Genomic DNA, 23388 nt, shown 5'->3' on the forward strand with positions numbered 1-23388 from the left:
TCAAACACCCGAAAACTCCGCCCATATGACCCAAAACCAGTCCCGCCAAATTCAGGTGACAGGTTCCCTTTAACAATGAAATATCGTATAGGAGCTGAGGGTGGGAGGAACAAGGAGGCGGGGCGTGTATGGAAAAAGGAAAAAGAAACTCCGTATGGGAGCTGAGGATGGGAGGAACAAGGAGGCGGGGTTGGGGGGAAAAATACTACCTACGGAGCTATATGTAATACGTGGGAGAGGAAAGGATAGAAATACTCTGACATCCGGACAGAAATAAGGGGTATGGGACCAAGAGCATGAGATCTGCAGGCTGAGTGACAGTGAGATGGTAAATAGAGATACCCAGTGGGTCCTATATATACACTACGCATGACAGGTGTAAGTGGAGTGCGTGCCACTGTGATGTGTACCGATGGGATACATGTTGTAAAAGTGCCGTAAATGACTGAGAACAGAAGGAGTGACATGTCTACAGTGAGTGGTGGCATTATTTCAAATGATCTCATACGGAGAGAGGTGATCGATCCTGTGGTGACCGTAGATCGTGATGTGTCAACCAATCATTAATATAGACGACTCTAGAAAAACAAAGATACGTGTTAGTACATAGTCATAAGAGAATAAATGTCACATAAAAAAAAGAAAAGACTCATCCCCAGTTTAACAGTTTAACATCAACAGTTTAACAGCAGTTTATCAGCAGTTCAATAGGGCGTTCAGTGGCCTTAAATAAATGCAGATAGCTCATACTCCCTATTCAATCCCTTAGGTGATAATGTGTCCAAAGTGTGTATCCAATAAGCCTCACGTTTCTTAAGCATAAGAATCCTATTACCCCCTCTACGTTGTATGGGGACTTGTTCGAGAACTTGAAATTTCAACTTTGTAGGTAGAATGTATCTTCGAATAGGAAGAAGTTAGGATAGGGATCCCTCACATACAATTCGCAAAAGCATTGAGATTATACTTCAGAAATATACTGGATTGGGTGTTTTAGATCAGAAGACATGTAGCTTCCTTCTGAACCCCAATCCCATCATACCGGTCTTTTACACATTGCCCAAGATCCACAAAAATCTGGAGAACCCACCAGGGAGGCCCATAGTGGCCTCCACCGATTCAATATTATCCCCTATAGCGAGATTCGTTGAGAGAATACTTACTCCTTACATACAGAAGTCTAGATCCTTTTTGCTAGACACAGGTTCCTTTCTAAAACTTGTCAGGGAGATTAACATCATTCCGACGGATGCCCTTCTGGTGACCCTCGACGTGAGGGATCTCTATACCTCCATACCCCATGAGGAGGGTATTAACTCGGTACGATATTTACTTGAGAATACTGATATGGATGTAGATCAGATATCGTTATGTATCGACCTTTTAAGGGTTATACTCAAGTCCAACTTCTTCCTATTCGAAGATACATTCTACCTACAAACGAGGGGGACCGCAATGGGGTCACACGCAGCACCTCCATATGCTAATGCATATATGGCTCATTTCGAGGAAAGTATGATATATACAAACACTTTGTTTAAAGACAACATCATCATATGGAGAAGATACATCGATGATGTGTTCTGCGTTTGGCGGGGCTCAGTAGAAACACTCCACACCTTCCTTTCATTCCTGAACACCTCATGGCCTGGCATTACCTTTACTATGAATTTTGACCTCTGGAGTATGAATTTTCTCGATACGCTGGTAATTAAGAATCCAGATGGCTTATTGAGTACAGATCTTTACTCTAAAAGCACAGACCGCAATAGTCTTCTACATTTTCAGAGTCTCCATCCTCCATCAACCAAAAGGTCCATACCCAAAGCACAGTATCAGAGGGTAGAACGAATAGTCTCCGATCCTAACACCAGAGAACAACGGACACATGAGATGACACTTAAGTTCCGAGCCAGAGGGTATCCTTCACCTCTACTGGAAGATTCCAGAGTCATGACTAACAGACCAGGGGCAGACACTACATCACGTATCCCGTTCGTACATTCATTTCACCCCTTCATGTATAAACTACATAGGGCTATACGTAGCAACTGGTCGATCCTCTCCAATGCCTACCCCAACGTTGTGGAATTTCAACACCCATTTCTCCCATGTTTTAAAAGAGCTCCAAGCCTACGAGATAACCTTGTTAAGGCCAACATTGGCACTAACTCCGTTATGAGACAAAGTTTTCTTGGTAAACCAAGGGAAGGAACATTCCCATGCTTGCATTGTGTCCAATGTAATAACGTTCTTAAAGGGAATGTAGTCACACATCCACACTCTGGGAAACAATTCAGAATTAGAGGCTACTTCACGTGCAGTTCCACGTATGTCATTTACGTCATCAAATGTCCATGTGGTCTTTTATATGTGGGGGAAACATCACAACCTATCAGAGATCGGGTGTCCAAGCACAAGTCTACCATCTGCTGCAATAACCTTCTGTTACCATTACCTCACCATTTCCACACATCAGGACACAATATCGCACAGTTGAAATTTCAAGTTCTCGAACAAGTCCCCATACAACGTAGAGGGGGTAATAGGATTCTTATGCTTAAGAAACGTGAGGCTTATTGGATACACACTTTGGACACATTATCACCTAAGGGATTGAATAGGGAGTATGAGCTATCTGCATTTATTTAAGGCCACTGAACTCTATATTGAACTGCTGATAAACTGCTGTTAAACTGTTGATGTTAAACTGTTAAACTGGGGATGAGTTTTTTCTTTTCTTTTTTTTGACCGGCTTATGTGACATTTATTCTCTTATGACTATGTACTAACACGTATCTTTGTTTTTCTAGAGTCGTCTATATTAATGATTGGTTGGCACATCACGATCTACGGTCACCACAGGATCGATCACCTCTCTCCGTATGAGATCATTTGAAATAATGCCACCACTCACTGTAGACATGTCACTCCTTCTGTTCTCAGTCATTTACGGCACTTTTACAACATGTATCCCATCGGTACACATCACAGTGGCACGCACTCCACTTACACCTGTCATGCGTAGTGTATATATAGGACCCACTGGGTATCTCTATTTACCATCTCACTGTCACTCAGCCTGCAGATCTCATGCTCTTGGTCCCATACCCCTTATTTCTGTCCGGATGTCAGAGTATTTCTATCCTTTCCTCTCCCACGTATTACATATAGCTCCGTAGGTAGTATTTTTCCCCCCAACCCCGCCTCCTTGTTCCTCCCATCCTCAGCTCCCATACGGAGTTTCTTTTTCCTTTTTCCATACACGCCCCGCCTCCTTGTTCCTCCCACCCTCAGCTCCTATACGATATTTCATTGTTAAATACACCCACTCCTTGACCCACTACCCTACACTGCATTACAATGTAGGCTAGATGCACTACATTATAGTTTGTGCTGTTTGGAGCTTAGCGCTATCACTATGGAACGCATCAGTCCATTGTGACCCGCACGGCCATGCACTTCCGGTACGGCCGTATGCGGTTACGTCACTTCCGGTCGCGATCATTCACCGCAGCACAGACTCCGGAGATATAAGCACGCCGCAGGGACCCTCTCTTCAGACGAGCGGTGGACTCCGTGTCTGAGAGGATCTCCCATACAGCAAAGCGGCTTCCCTACAGGTAGTAGATTACCCGTCTGCAGACCGGACATATAGGCATCCGGTTCTGTGCGCTGACATATACTGGTCGTTATCTTTAGTTTTTACTCTCCATTTTTCTGCAGCCCCTGTCCCACTATTGGCAATCAGAGGTCACTACCTCAAGCCTTACAAACACGCCTAAGAGGTATAGTTCTGTTTATATATATATACAGTGGGGCAAAAAAGTATTTAGTCAGTCAGCAATAGTGCAAGTTCCACCACTTAAAAAGATGAGAGGCGTCTGTAATTTACATCATAGGTAGACCTCAACTATGGGAGACAAACTGAGAAAAAAAAATCCAGAAAATCACATTGTCTGTTTTTTTATCATTTATTTTTGCATATTATGGTGGAAAATAAGTATTTGGTCAGAAACAAACAATCAAGATTTCTGGCTCTCACAGACCTGTAACTTCTTCTTTAAGAGTCTCCTCTTTCCTCCACTCATTACCTGTAGTAATGGCACCTGTTTAAACTTGTTATCAGTATAAAAAGACACCTGTGCACACCCTCAAACAGTCTGACTCCAAACTCCACTATGGTGAAGACCAAAGAGCTGTCAAAGGACACCAGAAACAAAATTGTAGCCCTGCACCAGGCTGGGAAGACTGAATCTGCAATAGCCAACCAGCTTGGAGTGAAGAAATCAACAGTGGGAGCAATAATTAGAAAATGGAAGACATACAAGACCACTGATAATCTCCCTTGATCTGGGGCTCCACGCAAAACCCCACCCCGTGGGGTCAGAATGATCACAAGAACGGTGAGCAAAAATCCCAGAACCACGCAGGGGGACCTAGTGAATGAACTGCAGAGAGCTGGGACCAATGTAACAAGGCCTACCATAAGTAACACACTACGCCACCATGGACTCAGATCCTGCAGTGCCAGACGTGTCCCACTGCTTAAGCCAGTACATGTCCGGGCCCATCTGAAGTTTGCTAGAGAGCATTTGGATGATCCAGAGGAGTTTTGGGAGAATGTCCTATGGTCTGATGAAACCAAACTGGAACTGTTTGGTAGAAACACAACTTGTCGTGTTTGGAGGAAAAAGAATACTGAGTTGCATCCATCAAACACCATACCTACTGTAAAGCATGGTGGTGGAAACATCATGCTTTGGGGCTGTTTCTCTGCAAAGGAGCCAGGACGACTGATCCGGGTACATGAAAGAATGAATGGGGCCATGTATCGTGAGATTTTGAGTGCAAACCTCCTTCCATCAGCAAGGGCATTGAAGATGAAACGTGGCTGGGTCTTTCAACATGACAATGATCCAAAGCACACCGCCAGGGCAACGAAGGAGTGGCTTCGTGTGAAGCATTTCAAGGTCCTGGAGTGGCCTAACCAGTCTCCAGATCTCAACCCTATAGAAAACCTTTGGAGGGAGCTGAAAGTCCTTGTTGCCAAGCGAAAAGCCAAAAACATCACTGCTCTAGAGGAGATCTGCATGGAGGAATGGGCCAACATACCAACAACAGTGTGTGGCAACCTTGTGAAGACTTACAGAAAACGTTTGACCTCTGTCATTGCCAACAAAGGATATATTACAAAGTATTGAGATGAAATTTTGTTTCTGACCAAATACTTATTTTCCACCATAATATGCAAATAAAATGTTAAAAAAACAGACAATGTGATTTTCTGGATTTTTTTCTCTCAGTTTGTCTCCCATAGTTGAGGTCTACCTATGATGTAAATTACAGACGCCTCTCATCTTTTAAAGTGGTGGAACTTGCACTATTGCTGACTGACTAAATACTTTTTTGCCCCACTGTATATATATATTAGGGGGCATATGGACATAGGGGTTCGTCGATATAGGTACATATTTATTTTTATCCTTATTTATACCTACCCTCTCCCACTTCCCTCCCCTCCTTTTCTTATAATTACTCCACAGTCTATGCATATTCCTCTCATCTACTACCCTACTCCTGTATCAGGCGATTTCTACCTGTAAGTACTACCTTCCTCTCATCAGACCTATTACAGACTTTCTCGTATGGTTAAAAATCCTGACTTCCTTCCTATGCCACCCTAGGCACCACGTATTGTCGGCGTCCAAATATAGGACCTGTTGCCACACACTAGTTGGCACAGCACGGTATGTGTGTTAAACTTACACCTATGATATATATATTCCACATGACACATCAAGCAAGGATATTATGTGTGATCTCACTGCGGCACCAGCATTATGATACAAATTCTATAATTTTGGCTCTAAGTAAATTTTGTGAAATCCTGTATATACTTTTGTTTTGTATATGTTTTTGTTTTTGTATATACCACATTGTATATATTTTTTTGTTTCTTGGATTATGTAGTGACTGATGAAAGTCCGGTTGGACTGAAACGTTTCTAGTGCTACCTCTAATAAATCTACGGATATAAATACTTAAGTTGAGTGCGAGACTTTTTCATATTTGGCCAGAAAGACTGGACCTGGTCTTGTAGGGACCATAAGATCACATTCAGCAGCACAGAAGGGAGAGAAGGGAGATTCATCCGATAAGATCTCAGGGTTCTAGGAAGCCAACAGCATCATTACTAGTGTTGAGCGATACCTTCCGATATCGAAAAGTATCGGTATCGGATTGGATCGGCCGATATTCCAAAAATATCGGATATCGCCGATACCGATACCCGATCCCAATGCAAGTCAATGGGACCAAAATATCGGAATTAAAATAAACCCTCTCTTTCCCCGTAGGTTCATTCTACATGAAGGAAAACAACTAAGAATAATGCAGGATGTATTTGGGGAGGTGGCGGAGACATTAAAGGCATAGAGGTTTAGCCCAATCAAATAGAATAGCAGGAATTTTAATTTTTTTAAAGACGTTCAAAGTTACAAAGATATTGACTATGTTAAGATTTTTTTTTATTTTGTCAGATATTGATGTTTCACTATTCCACGCCCTTCACCTTTTTTTTTTTTACTTTTCCCACACTTTCATCTTCATCATCATCAGCATCTTTGACATCAACTTCTTCTTCACCTTATTCATCTTCTTCTTCATCTTCTACCTATTTTTTTTTATTACATTCTTCATATTCGTTTTCTTCAACTATTATTATTCTTCCTATTCTACTTCTTCATCATATTCTCATTTGTGACAGGCATTCCCATAGTTGTTATCTATAAAAGTTTGAAGATTACACCTTCCGTTCTGCCTGTCACAAAAGTTACATTTGTCCGCGTTCAGTTTGGCCTGCAGCATCAGGCTTTATCCAGGGGCACCACGAGGAGGAACGGACTCACCCCCATACACTGCTTAGTCTTCTTCTGCATATAATTTAGATAATATCTTTTGCTCTGATATTAAGTGTTATGCTTAATGTTCTTCTGCTCTTTGTTCTGCAGCCTCTTGTTCTTCTGCTTCTCGGTCTTCCATGTCGTCGTCACCAGGGTCGCCATCTCCAGGGTCGTCGTCTCCGCCGTCATCGGGGTGGTCTTCAGGGTCGTCGTCTCCAGGGTCGTCGTCATCTCAGTGGTTGTCGTCTCTGGTGTCGTCGTCATCTTAGGGGTGGTCTTCCGGGTCGTCGTCTTTAGGGTCTTGAACTTGGAAATGTAGCAGAAGGTACAAAAAGGCTGAGAAAATGCCGAGAACCAGCTGATGGAACTGAAACTCGGATGGCTACCCGAAGGTCCAAGAGCCAATGGAACTACCGAGGACCAGCTGACGTTACTGGAACCCGGTTACTAAGCAGGAGGTACCCATGCTAAAAAGCACTACCAAGGACCGCCTAACATTGGCGGAACTCGGATACCTAGAAGGAGGCACCTAAGCCAAAGGCTCTGCCCGGAACCAGCTGACGTTACTGGAACCAGGATGGGGAGCAGAAGGTACAAGAGCAAAAGACACTGCCGAGAACCAGCTGACGGTACTGGAACCCGGATGGGTAGCCTAAGGTCCAAGAGCCAATGGAACTACCGAGGACCAGCTGACGTTACTGGAACCCGGTTACTAAGCAGGAGGTACCCGTGCCTGAAAGCACTACCTAGGACCACCTGACGTTGGTGGAACTCGGATACCCAGAAGGAGGCACCTAAGCCAAAGGCTCTGCCCGGAACCAGCTGATGGTACTGGAACCAGGATGGGGAGCAGAAGGTACAAGAGCAAAAGACACTGCCGAGAACCAGCTGACGGAACTGGAACCCGGATGCGTTGGCCAACTGTGCAAGAGCCAATGGCACGACCGAGGACCAGCTGACGGTGCTGGAACACGGTTACAAAGCTGTAGGTACCCGCGCTTAAAAGCACTACCAAAGACCGCCTGGCGTTGGCGGAACTCAGATACTCGGTTATGCTGCACCTGTGTAGTCTCCATCTTAACCACATGGGTCCACTGCATCCTGATAGTGCATTTGTTTAGAGGCCTAGGCAGGTAAGAAGCTCTGCCTCGTTTTGCTGTTTTTTCTATTTTTTGGAGGATCTCTGAATCCTCTTCTTGTGCTCTTGCTGTTTAGAATTAGGACTCGTAAGCGTGGGGACCCTTGACGCGGGTTACGAGCTTGCGTATTTTGGCCAAAGTATAAACTAATACCTCACAAAAAATTGTTATATATATTTTTTTTGTGTTTTTTGCATTTTTTCGGGGTGCAGTTGGGCCCATTTTTGTCTTGTAAACTGTGGTATCTGTTCACATGGGGTGCATTTGGATAGCGCTGGGCAGGCCCGCCTGATCTAATAGAAGGGTGTCACTACTAGGCTTGCCTGGATGCTGTGCATCTCCATTGTGTGAACAGCGCCACATACAAGTCTTTTATGTGTAGCATTGTGCCAAGCAGCCACCCCCTCCATTAGTTTGGTAGGTTGAGAGTGGCTGCCTCATCGGTTATGCTGCACCTGTGTAGTCTCCATCTTAACCACATGGGTCCACTGCATCCTGATAGTGCATTTGTTTAGAGGCCTAGGCAGGTAAGAAGCTCTGCCTCGTTTTGCTGTTTTTTCTATTTTTTGGAGGATCTCTGAATCCTCTTCTTGTGCTCTTGCTGTTTAGAATTAGGACTCGTAAGCGTGGGGACCCTTGACGCGGGTTACGAGCTTGCGTATTTTGGCCAAAGTATAAACTAATACCTCACAAAAAAATTTTATATATTTTTTTTTGTGTGTTTTTTGCATTTTTTCGGGGTGCAGTTGGGCCCATTTTTGTCTTGTAAACTGTTGTGTCTGTTCACATGGGGTGCATTTGGATAGCGCTGCGCAGGCCTGCCTGATCTAATAGAAGGGTGTCACTACTAGGCTTGCCTGGATGCTGTGCATCTCCATTGTGTGAACAGCGCCACATACAAGTCTTTTATGTGTAGCATTGTGCCAAGCAGCCACCCCCTCCATTAGTTTGGTAGGTTGAGAGTGGCTGCCTCATCGGTTATGCTGCACCTGTGTAGTCTCCATCTTAACCACATGGGTCCACTGCATCCTGATAGTGCATTTGTTTAGAGGCCTAGGCAGGTAAGAAGCTCTGCCTCGTTTTGCTGTTTTTTCTATTTTTTGGAGAATCTCTGAATCCTCTTCTTGTGCTCTTGCTGTTTAGAATTAGGACTCGTAAGCGTGGGGACCCTTGACGCGGGTTACGAGCTTGCGTATTTTGGCCAAAGTATAAACGAATACCTCACAAAAAAATGTTATATATTTTTTTTTGTGTTTTTTGCATTTTTTCGGGGTGCAGTTGGGCCCATTTTTGTCTTGTAAACTGTGGTGTCTGTTCACATGGGGTGCATTTGGATAGCGCTGGGCAGGCCCGCCTGATCTAATAGAAGGGTGTCACTACTAGGCTTGCCTGGATGCTGTGCCTCTCCATTGTGTGAACAGCGCCACATACAAGTCTTTTATGTGTAGCATTGTGCCAAGCAGCCACCCCCTCCATTAGTTTGGTAGGTTGAGAGTGGCTGCCTCATCGGTTATGCTGCACCTGTGTAGTCTCCATCTTAACCACATGGGTCCACTGCATCCTGATAGTGCATTTGTTTAGAGGCCTAGGCAGGTAAGAAGCTCTGCCTCGTTTTGCTGTTTTTTCTATTTTTTGGAGGATCTCTGAATCCTCTTCTTGTGCTCTTGCTGTTTAGAATTGGAACTCGGATACCCAGAAGGAGGCACCTAAGCCAAAGGCTCTGCCCGGAACCAGCTGATGGTGCTGGAACCAGGATGTGGACCAGAAGGACCACAGGAGAAGAGAGAACAGCTAGGCCGCGAGGCTGCCGCAGTTACCGAACACCAACAGTCCTACAGGGGGAGCTTGCCCTACTGGCACTACAGAACCAGCCTTGATTGCCAATTCCCGCAGCCCACATAGGAAGCTCCTAAACTGGAGGCACCATGGAGTTGGCTAACCCGACCGCAACACGACGGGACAACATATAGGCGTGTAAGTGACCTTGACACTACCCGGAACCAGCTGACGGTGCTGGACCCAGGCTGGGCACGAGGGAGTACCCGTGACAAAGACACTGCCGAGAACCAGCTGATGGTACTGGAACCCGCATGCGTTGCCCAAGTGTGCAAGAGCCAATGGCACCGAGGACCAGCTGACCGTGCTGGAACACGGTTACAAAGCTGTAGGTACCCGCGCTTAAAAGCACTACCAAGGACCGCCTGGCGTTGGCGGAACTTGGATACCCAGAAGGAGGCACCTAAGCCAAAGGCTCTGCCCGGAACCAGCTGACGGTGCTGGAACCAGGATGTGGACCAGAAGGACCACAGGAGAAGAGAGAACAGCTAGGCCACGAGGCTGCCACAGTTACCGAACACCAAAAGTCCTACAGGGGGAACTTGCCCTACTGGCACCACAGAACCAGCCTTGATTGCCAATTCCCGCAGCCCACATAGGAAGCTCCTAAACTGGAGGCACCATGGAGTTGGCTAACCCGACGGGACAACGTATAGGCGTGTAAGTGACCTTGACACTACCTGGAACCAGCTGACGGTGCTGGAACCCGGATGTGGACCTATTCAAGATTGTCTTCCTAGAGCCCCAACTGGCGGTGTTGGAGCAAAGGGTAAGCAGGGGGAGCAGAGTGTAGGCCGAAGCCTGCACTGGAGGCAGCTTTGTGTCTGCGTTGCGTTTGCAGGACACGTTGCCGGCTACACAGCAGGGGAACAGCTGGCGTTGCTGAACCCCACTGACACAATGGCGGGTGTTTTTCTCTGTGCAGCTAGCACTTCCGGGCAAAAACTGGCGGTGTTAGAGCCCAGGGTCAGCAGGAGGAGGAGAGGAGCAGAGTGTAGGCCGAAGCCTGCACTGGTGGCAGCTTTAGGTCTGTTGTGTCTGCGTGGCGTTTGCAGGACACGATGCCGGCTACACAGCAGGGGAACAGCTGGCGGTGCTGAACCCCACTGACACATTGGCTGGTGTTTTTCTCTGTGCAGCTAGCACTTCCAGGCAAAAACTGGCGGTGTTAGAGCCCAGGGTCAGCAGGAGGAGGAGAGGAGCAGAGTGTAGGCCGAAGCCTGCACTGGTGGCAGCTTTAGGTCTGTTGTGTCTGCGTGGCATTTGCAAGACACGATTCCGGCTACACAGCAGGGGAACAGCTGGCGGTGCTGAACCCCACTGACACATTGGCTGGTGTTTTTCTCTGTGCAGCTAGCACTTCCGGGCAAAAACTGGCGGTGTTAGAGCCCAGGGTCAGCAGGAGGAGGAGAGGAGCAGAGTGTAGGCCGAAGCCTGCACTGGTGGCAGCTTTAGGTCTGTTGTGTCTGCGTGGCATTTGCAGGACACAATGCCGGCTACACAGCAGGGGGAACAGCTGGCGGTGCTGGACCCCACTGACACATTGGCTGGTGTTTTTCTCTGTGCAGCTAGCACTTCCTGGCACCAACTGGCGGTGTTAGAGCCCAGGGTCTGCAGGAGGAGCAGAATGTAGGCCGAAGCCTAATTGAACCAATTTCAAAGGTAACCTTTAACCCACCCTCAGGTGTTACAATCTAGAAGAGCCACACCTTGTGCAGCAGTAATGCTCCACAAGTGAAAGGTTGCTCTTTAAATTTTGCTCATTGCACACGCTGAATGAAAGACGTACACAATTTAGCCCATTATACAGTAAAACTGAATTGGAGGCGTGACTGGTCTTTTTAAGGAGACGCAGCACAGGTGTCCAAAATAACGCCTTGGTGCTGGGCGCATCCTCCTGAGCGTCGTTATTTGCTGTACAGGAGTATGCGCTCTTGTGTTATCCCTTGGCCATGCCCTGTTAGCGGTGCCCGTCTTCTGACCTCATTTCATGTTGGCCGGTGCGGTTAACGATGGCCATGAATCCCAAACCCACAGTGTCTTTTCATAAAGTCACACTGCGGGGCTGGGATTCGTGGCCTTGTGCAGTAAATATGTTCGCCGCTCACACATGTCCTTACACCTGCTTCAGACTGGACGGCCTCAGCTGATCCCTTATCGCATGCCGCGGCTATGAGGCCGCACAGTCTGAAGAAGGCGGAAGGAGGGGAGTGAAGACAGGCGAAGATATGCACTGCTCGTGCCCATCAATCACACCCTCGCAGTCAAAATATATCAGACAACGAGGGGCGTTGTGTCGGGCAGGGCGGACGCACAGGTACAGGCAGCCAACCAACGATGTCACAAAACGGCCAGCGTTACCAAGGGGGGTGCTGCGTATCATTAGAAAGGAAAGTCACACCTCAGGGACGGTGTAATGGTCTCTAATGAGACACATTTTGTACGTGTTGAGTTCGACGTGGGCAAGGAGAAAAAGTCAGCCACCGTGTACAAATGCAGCATTACTGCTGTACAAGGTGGCTGTTATACATAGAAACACCTGGGGGGGCAGGGTCCCTTTAATTTCAGTTCAGGTGCCTGCGTGGCGTTTGCAGGACACGTTGCCGGCTACACAGCAGGGGAACAGCTGGCGGTGCTGAACCCCACTGACACATTGGCTGGTGTTTTTCTCTGTGCAGCTAGCACTTCCGGGAAAAAACTGGCGGTGTTAGAGCCCAGGGTCTGCAGGAGGAGCAGAGTGTAGGCCGAAGCCTAATTGAACCAATTTCAAAGGTAACCTTTAACCCACCCTCAGGTGTTACAATCTAGAAGAGCCACACCTTGTGCAGCAGTAATGCTGCACAAATGAAAGGTTGCTCTTTAAATTTTGCTCATTGCACACGCTGAATGAAACACGTACACAATTTAGCCCATTATACAGTCTAACTGTATTGGAGGCGTGACTTGCCTTTTTTAAGGAGACGCAGGACAGGTGTCAAAATTTACACCTAGGTGCTGGGCGCAGACTCCTAAGCGTCGTTATTTGCTGTACAGGAGTCTGCGCTCTTGTGTTATCCCTTGGCAATGCCCTGTTAGCGCTGCCCGTCTTCTGACCTCATTTCATGTTGGACACTGCGGTTAGCGATGCCCATGAATCCCAGACCCGCAGTGTGTTTTCAAAAATTCACACTGCGGGGCTTGGATTCATGGCCTTGTGCAGTAAATATGTTTGCCGCTCACACATGTCCTTACACCTGCTTCAGACTGGGCGGCCTCCGCTGATCCCTTATCGCATGCCACGGCCATGAGGCCGCACAGTCTGAAGAAGGCGGAAGGAGATGAGTGAAGATAGGCGAAGATATGCACTGCACATGCCCATCAATCACACCCTCGCAGTCAAAATAAATAAGATACGGAGGGGCGTTGTGTCGGGCAGGGCGGACGCACAGGCGCAGCCAGCCAACCAATGATGTCATAACATGGGCAGCGCTACCAAGGGTGGTGCTGCTTTTCATTAAAAAGTAAAGTCACACCTCAGGGACAGTGTAATGGTCTCTAATGAGACACATTTTGTACGTGTTGAGTTCGACGTGGGCAAGGAGAAAAAGTCAGCCACCTTGTACAAATGCAGCATACATAGAAACACCTGGGGGGGGGGGGGAGGTTCACTTTAATTTCAGTTCAGGTGTCTGCGTGGCGTTTGCAGGACACGTTGCCGGCTACACAGCAGGGGAACAGCTGGCGTTGCTGAACCCCACTGACACATTGGCTGGTGTTTTTCTCTGTGCAGCTAGCACTTCCGGGCAAAAACTGGTGGTGTTAGAGCCCAGTGTCAGCAGGAGGAGGAGAGGAGCAGAGTGTAGGCCGAAGCCTGCACTGGTGGCAGCTTTTGTTCTGTTGTGCCAGCGTGGCTTGTGCTGGACACGTTGCCGACTACACAGCAGGGGAACAGATGGCATTGCTGAACCCCACTGACACATTGGCTGGTGTTTTTCTCTGTGCAGCTAGCACTTCCGGGCAAAAACTGGCGGTGTTAGAGCCCAGGGTCAGCAGGGGGAGGATGGGAGCAGAGTGTAGGCCGAAGCCTGCACTGGAGCAAGTTGAAAGGGAACCTTTAACAACCCCCCCCCCCAGGCGTTTGTTGCTGAAAGAGCCATCTTGTACACCAATAATACTGCAAAAGGAAAAGGTGGCTCTTAAAATTATGCTCCTTGCAAACGCTGAAGTACACACTCATGTAATGTGTCCCCTCACAACGTAAAACTGTCCCGGAGGTGGGACTTTCCTTTGTAATGTGACGCAGCACAGCCGTCATTCCAACCCCCATGGTGGCGTGCGCCGCCTCCTCAGCGTTGTTTGATTCTGTCACGGAGCCTGCGCTGTAATGTTATCCCTTGGCCATGCACACTTAGCGCTGCCCGTCTTCTGACATCATTTAGGTGTCAGGCTGGCAGTGCCTGTGCGTCCACGCTGCCCGAGTTGCCACCTCGCAGTGTCGTCTAATGTAATCCCACTGCGGGCCTCGGATACATGGGCATGCACAGTGCATATCATCGCCTCTCACTCCTCTCCTTCCTGCTTCTTCAGACTGCGCGCCGTCACGGCCGTGGCATGCTATTAGGGATCAGCTGACGCCGCCTAGTCTGAAGAAGCCGGAAGGAGGGGAGTGAGAGGCGAGGATATGCACTGCGCATGGCCATGGATCCCAGGCCCACTGTGGGATCACATTAGACGACACTGCGAGGTGGGATTTCGGGCAGCGTGGACACACAGGCGCAGCCAGCCCGACAACAAATGATGTCAGAGGACGGGCAGCACAAACTGTGCATGGCCAAGGGAGAACATAACAGTGCAGGGTCCGTGACAGAATCAAACAATGCTAAGGTGGCGGCGCACGGAGCCAAGGGGGTAGGAATGACGGCTGTGCTGCGTCACATTACAAAGGAGAGTCCCACCTCCGGGACGGTTTTACGGTGTGAGGGGACACATTACATGAGTGTGTAGTTCAGCGTTTGCAAGGAGCATAATTTAAAGAGCCACCTTTTCCTTGTGCAGTATTAGTGCTGCACAAGGTGGCTCTTTCAGTAACAAACACCTGGGGGGGGGGGGAACAGGTTCCCTTACATTTTAGTTGTGCCAGCGTGGCGGTCGCATGACACGTTGCCGGATACACAGCAGGGGAGCAGCAGGCGTGACTGAACCCCACTAACACATCGGCGAGGTGTTTGGCTCTGTGCAAACAGCACTTCCGAGCATCAACCAGCGGTGTTGGAGCCCAGGGACAGCAGGAGGAGCAGAGTGTAGGCCGAAGCCTGCACTGCAGGTATGTAAATGTCTGTTAGTGTGCCAGTGTGGCGGTCGCATGACACGTTGCCGGATACACAGCTGGGGATCAGCTGACGTTACTGAACCCCAATAACAGAGGAGCGACTGTTGGCACTTCCAGGCACCAACTGGCGGTGTTAGAGCCCAGGGACAGCAGGAGGAGCAGATTGGAGGTATTACCGCACACACAGCTGGGGATCAGCTGCCGTTAGTGAACCCTAATAACAGAGGAGCGACTGTTGACTGTGCAGACAGCACTTCCAGGCACCAACTAGCGGTGTTAGAGCCCAGGGACAGCACGAGTAGCAGAGGAACAGAGTGTAGGCCGAAGCCTGATTGGAGCAAGTTGAAAGGGAACCTTTAACCCCCCCCAAGGCGTTTGTAGCTGAAAGAGCCATCTTGTGCAGCACTAAGGATGCAAAAGGAAAAGGTTTCTCTTTTAATTATGCTCCTTGCAAACACAGAAGTAAACACTTATAAAATGTGTCCCCTGATACCGTAAAACCGTCCCGGAGGTGGGAATTTCCTTCGTAATGGGACGCAGCACAGCCGTCATTCCTACTCCCTTGGTGCCGTGCGCCGCCTCCTCAGCGTTGTTGTAAGCTGTCATGGAGCCTGCGCTGTTCTGTTATCCCTTGGCCATGCACACTTAGCGGTGCCCGTCTTCTGACATCATTTAGGTGTCAGGCTGGCAGTGCCTGTGCATCCACGCTGCCCGAGATCCCACCTCGCAGTGTCGTCTAATGTAATCCCACTGCGGGCCTGGGATCCATGGGCATGCGCAGTGCATATCCTCGCCTCTCACTCCCCTCCTTCCCTCTTCTTCAGACTGTGCGGCGTCACGGCCATGGCATGCTATTAGGGATCAGCTGACGGCACACAGTCTGAAGAAGGCGGAGGGAGATGAGTGAGAGCCTGAGGTGAAGATATGCACTGCGCATGCCCATGGATCCCAGGCCCGCAGTGTGATTAAATCAGAAGACACTGCGAGGCGGGATCTCGGGCAGTGCGGCCCTACTGGCGCAGCCAGCCTGACACCAAATTATGTCAGAAGACAGGCAGCGCTAAGTGGGCATGGCCAAGGGATAACAGAACAGCGCAGGCTCCGTGACAGCTTAAAACAACGCTGAGGAGGCGGCGCGCGGCACCAAGGGGGTAGGAATGACGGCTGTGCTGCGTCACATTACGAATGAAAGTCCCACCTCCGGGACGGTATAACGGTATCAGTGGACACATTTTATAAGTGTTAAGTTCTGCGTGAGCAAGGAGCTAAACTAAAAGAGCCACCTTTTCCTTGTGCAACATTACTGCTGCCCAAGGTGGCTCTTTCAGTAACAAACGCCGGGGGGGACAGGTTCCATTACATTTCGGTTGTTGTGTCAGCGTGGCGGTCGCAGGCCACATTGCCGGCTACACAGCTGGGGATCAGCTGACGTTAGTGAAACCCAATAACACTGGGTCGTATGTTTTTACTGTGCAGCCTGCACTTCTGAGCCTCAACTGGCGGTGTTGGAGCCCAGGAATTGCTGTTCAGGTGGTAGAAAGATGAACTCATCAGGAGACCTGGATGACACCCAATTACTTAATCAGGCAGAGGAGTGGCAAATTCCTGCGAGATCCAGGCCTGGTTCATTTTCAGAAAAGTAAGCCGGTCAACGTTATCGGAGGATAGTCGCATGCAACGGTCTGTTAGTACACCACCTGCGGCACTAATGACGCGTTCCGACAACACACTAGCCGCAGGGCAAGCCAGCACCTCCAATGCATACTGGCTTAGCTCTGGCCATGTATCCAGCTTAGAGACCCAAAATTTGAAAGGGGAAGAGCCGTCTGGGAGTACAGTTAGAGGGCAAGACATGTAGTCTGCCACCATCTGACGGAACCGTTGCCTCCTGCTGACTGGAGCCGCCGGTGATGGTGTAGACATTTGGGGCGGGCACACAAAAGTTTGCCACAGTTGTGCCATACTGGTCTTGCCTTGGGCAGAGGCACTGCTTCTGCTCCCTCTTTGTGCAGAGCCTCCCTCCTCCACTGCCTCGACGCACTGAGCTGCTTTGTAAAGCACCAGCAGCACTCCTCTCAGTTGGACTGGAGAAGTGTTGTGAATTCTGTGGCCAAGCTCCCTCCTGTGGTCGAGAGTGGTACTTCGGCTGGTTCTGTCTATGAGCTTCCTTTAGTGGATGAGAGTGGTACTGCGGCTTCTGAGTTTCCTTCCTCAGGTGACGAGGTTAAGTCGTTAGGTGCTGCTCTATTTAACTCCACCTGGTGCTTTGATCCTGGCCTCCAGTCAATGTTCTAGTATTGGTCTTGCTTCCTCCTGGATCGTTCCTGTGGCCTGTCTTCCTGCATAAGCTAAGTTTTGCTTGTGTTATTTTTGTTTGCTATTTTTTCTGTCCAGCTTGCTATATTGGTTTTTCTTGCGTGCTGGAAGCTCTGAGACGCAGAGGGAGCACCTCCGTACCGTTAGTCGGTGCGGAGGGTCTTTTTGCCCCTCTGCGTGGTTGTTTGTAGGTTTTTGTGTTGACCGCAAAGCTATCTTTCCTATCCTCGGTCTATTCAGTAAGTCGGGCCTCACTTTGCTAAATCTATTTCATCTCTGGGTTTGTATTTTCATCTTTACTCACAGTCATTATATGTGGGGGGCTGCCTTTTCCTTTGGGGAATTTCTCTGAGGCAAGGTAGGCTTATTTTTCTATCTTCAGGGCTAGTTAGTTTCTCAGGCTGTGCCGAGTTGCATAGGGAGCGTTAGGCGCAATCCACGGCTACCTCTAGTGTGGTGTGATAGGATTAGGGATTGCGGTCAGCAGAGTTCCCACGTCTCAGAGCTCGTCCTATGTTTTTGGTAATTGTCAGGTCACTTTGTGTGCTCTGAACTTCAATGTCCATTGTGGTTCTGAATTACCTGTTCATAACAGAGAAGATGATGGAATTCACCAGTGTGTCGTGGTACTCCCGCATTTTACGCTCCCGGGTCAACGCTGGGATGAGGTTTTGGACGTTGTCCCGGTAGCGAGGATCGAGGAGGGTGTACACCCAATAATCAGGCATGTTGAGAATGTGGTCGATGCGGCGGTCGTCTCTCAGGCACTGCAACATGAAATCAACCATGTGCTGCAGACTGCCAACTGGCCCAGAAACGCTGTCCCCTGCTTGAGACATGATCTCTGCCCGCTCTTCATCACCCCACCCTCGCTGTACACACTGACCACTGGACAATTGTGTAACTCCCTCCTCTGGACAGAGCTCTTCCTCCTCCATAGACTCCTCCTCATCCTCCTCACAAAGTGTCCCCTGCCTACCCCTTTGTGAGGAACCACGTGGCGCTGACTGTCCAGAAGCTGATGGAAAAGGTGACTCCTCATCCTCCACCTATTCCGCAACATCATCCCTTAACGCTTGCAGTGTTTGTTGAAGCAGGCAGATAAGGGGGACAGTCATGCTGACTAGTGCATCATCTGCACTTGCCATCCGCGTGGAATAATCAAAAGGACGCAAAACCTGGCAGACGTCCTTCATAGTGCCCCACTCTGTGGTTGTGAAGTCTGAACGGCGCTGACTGCGACTTTTTTGCGCCTGATGCAGCTGGTACTCCATTACTGCTTGCTGCTGCTCACATAACCGCTCCAACATATGTAACGTGGAATTCCACCTGGTAGGTAGGTCACATATGATGCGATGTTCAGGAAGGCGGAATCGGCGCTGCAGAGCAGCAATGCGCGATTTTGCCAAGCTGGAACGCCGCAAGTAAGCACACTCTAGGCAGACCTTGTTTAGCAGTGCATCAAGATCCGGATAGTCCCTCAGAAAACTCTGCACAACCAAATTGAGCACATGTGCCAGACATGGGATGTGAGTGAGGTTGTCAAGGGCCAAAGCTGCCACCAGATTTCGGCCATTGTCACACACTACCATTCCTGGCTGGAGATTCGCTGGCACAAACCACACATCGCTCTCCTGCTTGATGGCATTCCAGAGCTCCTGCGCTGTGTGGCTTCGATTCCCCAAAGAAACTAATTTCAAGACGGCCTGTTGACGTTTGGCCACGGCTGTGCTCATGTCGGTCGTAACAGGTAAATGTTCACGGGTCCATGTGGAGGTGGACTGTGACGGCTCCTGCAGCGATGATTCTGAGGAACTTGTGTATGAGGCGGAGTCTATGCGTACAGACTGGATTCCTGCAATCCTTGGAGTGGGCAGGACACGTCCTGTGCCACTCGCACGATCTGTACCCGGCTCAACAACATTAACCCAATGGGCAGTGAGGGAAAGGTATCGCCCCTGTCCATGTTGACTGGTCCACGCATCGGTGGTGAGGTGGACCTTGCTACTGACGGCGTTCAGTAGCGCGTGTTTTATGTGTCCCTCCACATGCTTGTGCAGGGCAGGGACAGCTTGCCTGCTGAAATAAAAGCGGCTGGGCACCTGGTACTGTGGGACTGCCAATGCCATCAAGTCACGGAAGCTGTCAGTCTCCACCAGCCTGAATGAGAGCATTTCCAGTGACAAAAGTTTGGCAATGCCTGCATTCAGAGCCTGTGCTCGGGGGTGGTTTGCCGAGAATGGCCGCCTTTTCTCCCATGTCTGTACTACCGATGGCTGTAGACTAGGCTGGGAGTGTGAGGATGACTGGGAACGTGGTGCTGTGGGTGGAATTACAGTGGGTCTCTGGACAACAGTGTCAGAGGTTCTTCCATGGCGATCCTGGGAGGAAGCCGAACCAGCTGTGTGTGAGCTGGAGGAAGAGGCAACACGAGCTGAAGAGGTGGTAGCTGCCGCTGTTGGTTGGCCTAGGTCTTCCGTGTGTTTTTGTAACTCCACCGCGTGCCTGGTCCGCACATGTTTCCACATATTTGTGGTATTGAGGTTGCTGACACTTTTCCCTCTTTTGACTTTCTGATGACACAGCTTGCATTTGACAAAACAAATGTCATCTGCAACTGTGTCAAAAAAGGACCAGGCACTGCAAGTCTTGGGAGCGCCCTTTTTGGCTTTTGGAAGAGACAGGCTCCTAACAGGTGCCAAAGTGGAGACTACAGGCTCTGCAGTCTTCCCCCTCCCTCTCCCTCTTTGGCCCGTTCGGGGAATCTCTTCCTCAGAGCTGCTCCCACCACCTTCCTGTTCCTCACGCCACGATGGGTCAAGGACCTCTTCATCTCCACTACCCTCTGCCACCAACTGCTCCTCCTGGGTAGTCTCGGCAGCACAGTACGCACCAGAAAGCGGCACCTGAGTTTCATCATCAGATGCGTACTGTGCTGTGGTCACCGGAGGCACTGGCCCACCCGCCTCTTCAGAGTCAGAGAGACAAAGCTGTTGGGCATCACTGCACACTGCCTCTTCTTCCATTTCTCCAATGCTGCTTGGCTGGCTCCCTGTTTCCAAGCCAAGAGATTCAGAGAACAGAAGTAGAGACGGCTCCTGTCCTGGGCTCTCTGACTGCCTGGCCAATTTGGCAGGTGGTGAAGAGACAGATGGCTGGTCTCCAGTGGTCTGTTCCTGAGAGGATGTGGCACTAATTGAAGTCGATGCCGATGCGTTAGCTGCCATCCATCCGACAACAGCTTCAATTTGATCTTCACGCAGCAGCGGTGCACGGCGCTCACCGACAAAGCTGCGCATGAAGGACTGTTCCCTGCTGAAACTGGGTGATGATGAGTCACCGGTGCCCGCAGCAGGCACAGAATCACCACGTCCTCTCCCTGCTCCTCTCCCTGCTCCGCGCCCACGCCCACGTGCCTTACTCCCTGCCCTCTTCATCTTGGTTGACAGATAAAGATAAGCAGAAAAGTACTAAGGCCTTAGTGTGCTTATTCCTGAAATGCTCCTCCTAACAGGTGTAAGAAACACTAATTTTGTAAAGTGTGGACTAGACTTTATTATTGATAAAATGTAGCCTACACAAGTGTTAAGTGGTGTTTGGTGAACTTTACTTTTTTTTTTGTGCAGGTCGGGCTACAGAGCGAGTTTAACTCACACGGGGACCGTGCAGACAGCCGTAAACGGCGCTGCAAGGCCCAAAAACACTCCTCTAGGTTATCCTATGTAGTGTTTTTCCACAATTTAGCTGGAGACGGGTAGAAAGACACTAATAGGAAATTTTAGAAAAAATGTGCAGCAGGCTGCACTAATTGCAAAAAAGGACAAGTTATTTTACGGTATGAGGCAGTGATGCAGCCTGAGCTGAATACAACCGGCTGTGGCTGCACACAGACTACAGGGCGAGCTGCGCTCACACGGAGACCGTGCAGACAGCCGTAAATGGCGCTGCAAGGCCCAAAAAAAACCCTCTAGATTATCCTATGTAGTGTTTTTCCACAATTTAGCTAGAGACGGGTGGAAAGACACTAATAGGAAATTTTAGAAAAAATGTGCAGCAGGCTGCACTATTTGCAAAAAAGGACAATGGATAGAACAGTATGAGGCAGTGTGAACCCCCCCTGAGCTGAATACAACCGGCTATATGGCTGCACACACACACACACACAGAGACCTTGCAGAACGCTCTTAAAACAGCGCTGCAAGGCAAGAGCAAGGTGAACACACAGCGTTTGCTAAATTAGCCTGGGAAAAGCGCAATGAAGCAATTCGCTATCTCAACTGGCCCTCAGTTAGAACACAGCATCCTGTCCCTAACTGAAATCACAGCAGAGTGAGCGCAAAATGGCGGCAGCGTTTTTTATAGTGCATCGTGACATCATTTCAGCAGCCAATCACAGCCTTGCCAGTAGTTACATGCCCACCATGCTAAACAGGATGTGCCCGCACTTCCATTCATTCCTCATTGGCTGCTGCGTGCAGTTTTGAATTCTGGGAACTTCCGATTCTGGTATCCAATATGCGGTAAATATCGGAATTCCGATACCGCAAATATCGGCCGATACCCGATACTTGCGGTATCGGAATGCTCAACACTAATCATTACCCTTCGCTTTCTCTTACAGGCCCATCAGAATATTTTTCTTCTAGTGATTTTCTATCTTGTCAGCACATTCTACGTACGCTGTCATTTGGCTTTATAGTTTATAGATCTGGGCAGGTAACAGCGTCTCCTAAACCCAGGGGGTAGGTGGATCTACCAGGTTGTAAGTGCTATAGAAAAGGGCTTTCAATGACCAAAGTCATTTGAACAGTTTTGGGTGGAGGAGAATGTTGTGGTCTAGAGGCAAAATGGTGATCATGGTAATACGGCCGGACTACACCACCGATAAAGCAGCCACAGCCGGTGACTGAGAAGAATCTGTGACTTGTCTGCATTTAGTGGTTACTACTCACCTGGGTAGTCATATGTGGGAATCTTCTCTTTACACCGCTCATCCTCCCTCACATATGTCTCTGTAGTATTAATATGGGTCAGATCTTCACCCTGAAACAAATATTATAAAAGTCACCGACACATGGAGAAGTCCCATCTATGATCAGCTCTAATCCTGCCATCTCCACCGTTCTCATTACACAAGTATAAAACATATAATACTGGGGGATAAAACAAGACTGAGCACAAGACCTTCACCGGCGTCTACACATCATAGGGGAGATCTCCTGACACCTTATCTCCATCTACCTGATGATCCTGAGGAACATTGGGATCTTCTTGGTTACAGTCCTGTGGAAGAAGAGGACGGGGACATCTCTCTGGTGTTGTCCTCTTACTGGATAGATCTGGAGGAAACACATACAGGGAGTGAATTCATTCTTTACATACAGATAATTATAGGCCGTGTGTATTTAGTCCTGTCTATTACCTGGAGATGTGAGGGGCTGGGGAACCTCCATTATGACGTTCTTGTACAGATCTCTGTGTCCTTCTAAATACTCCCACTCCTCCATGGAGAAATAGACAGCGACATCCTGACACCTTATAGGAACCTGACACATACAATGATACCGTCATCCCCCGATCCCTTCATAGTGTTACTGTATAATGTCCCAGCATTCCCAGCAGTGTCACCTCTCCAGTCAGCAGCTCAATCATCTTGCAGATGAGTTCTAGGATCTTCTGCTCATTGACGTTCTCATGGATCAGGAGGTGAGGTGGAGGCCCCGTGATTGGGCTCAGGGGTCTTCCCCATCCCTCAGACACAGGGTCCTGACAGCGATCACTAGAGGTCTTCTTCACCACTGTGTAATCCTGGTAATGGAGAGACACATTAATAAATCTCTCTACAGGCATTTCCAGAGTCCTCACCTCTTCAGTTCTGTCCATC

General features: G+C 49.0%; 1 protein-coding gene across 1 annotated transcript in view; it reads right to left on the reverse strand.

Annotated features, from left to right (window-relative positions):
* The window catches only part of LOC138667358 (oocyte zinc finger protein XlCOF7.1-like), a 43182-nt gene extending 20339 nt beyond the window's left edge, over positions 1–22843 (reverse strand). The window contains exons 1-2 of the mRNA XM_069755585.1: positions 22746–22843; positions 22457–22547 (exon numbers count right to left, since the gene is read on the reverse strand). The gene's annotated coding sequence lies outside the window, so the exon portion shown is untranslated. The remainder of the gene's footprint in view (positions 1–22456; positions 22548–22745) is intronic.
* Between the last annotated feature and the right edge of the window lie 545 nt (positions 22844–23388).

Source organism: Ranitomeya imitator, chromosome 2 (genome assembly GCF_032444005.1).
Source record: "Ranitomeya imitator isolate aRanImi1 chromosome 2, aRanImi1.pri, whole genome shotgun sequence".
In the NCBI taxonomy this organism is placed as follows: domain Eukaryota; kingdom Metazoa; phylum Chordata; class Amphibia; order Anura; family Dendrobatidae; genus Ranitomeya; species Ranitomeya imitator.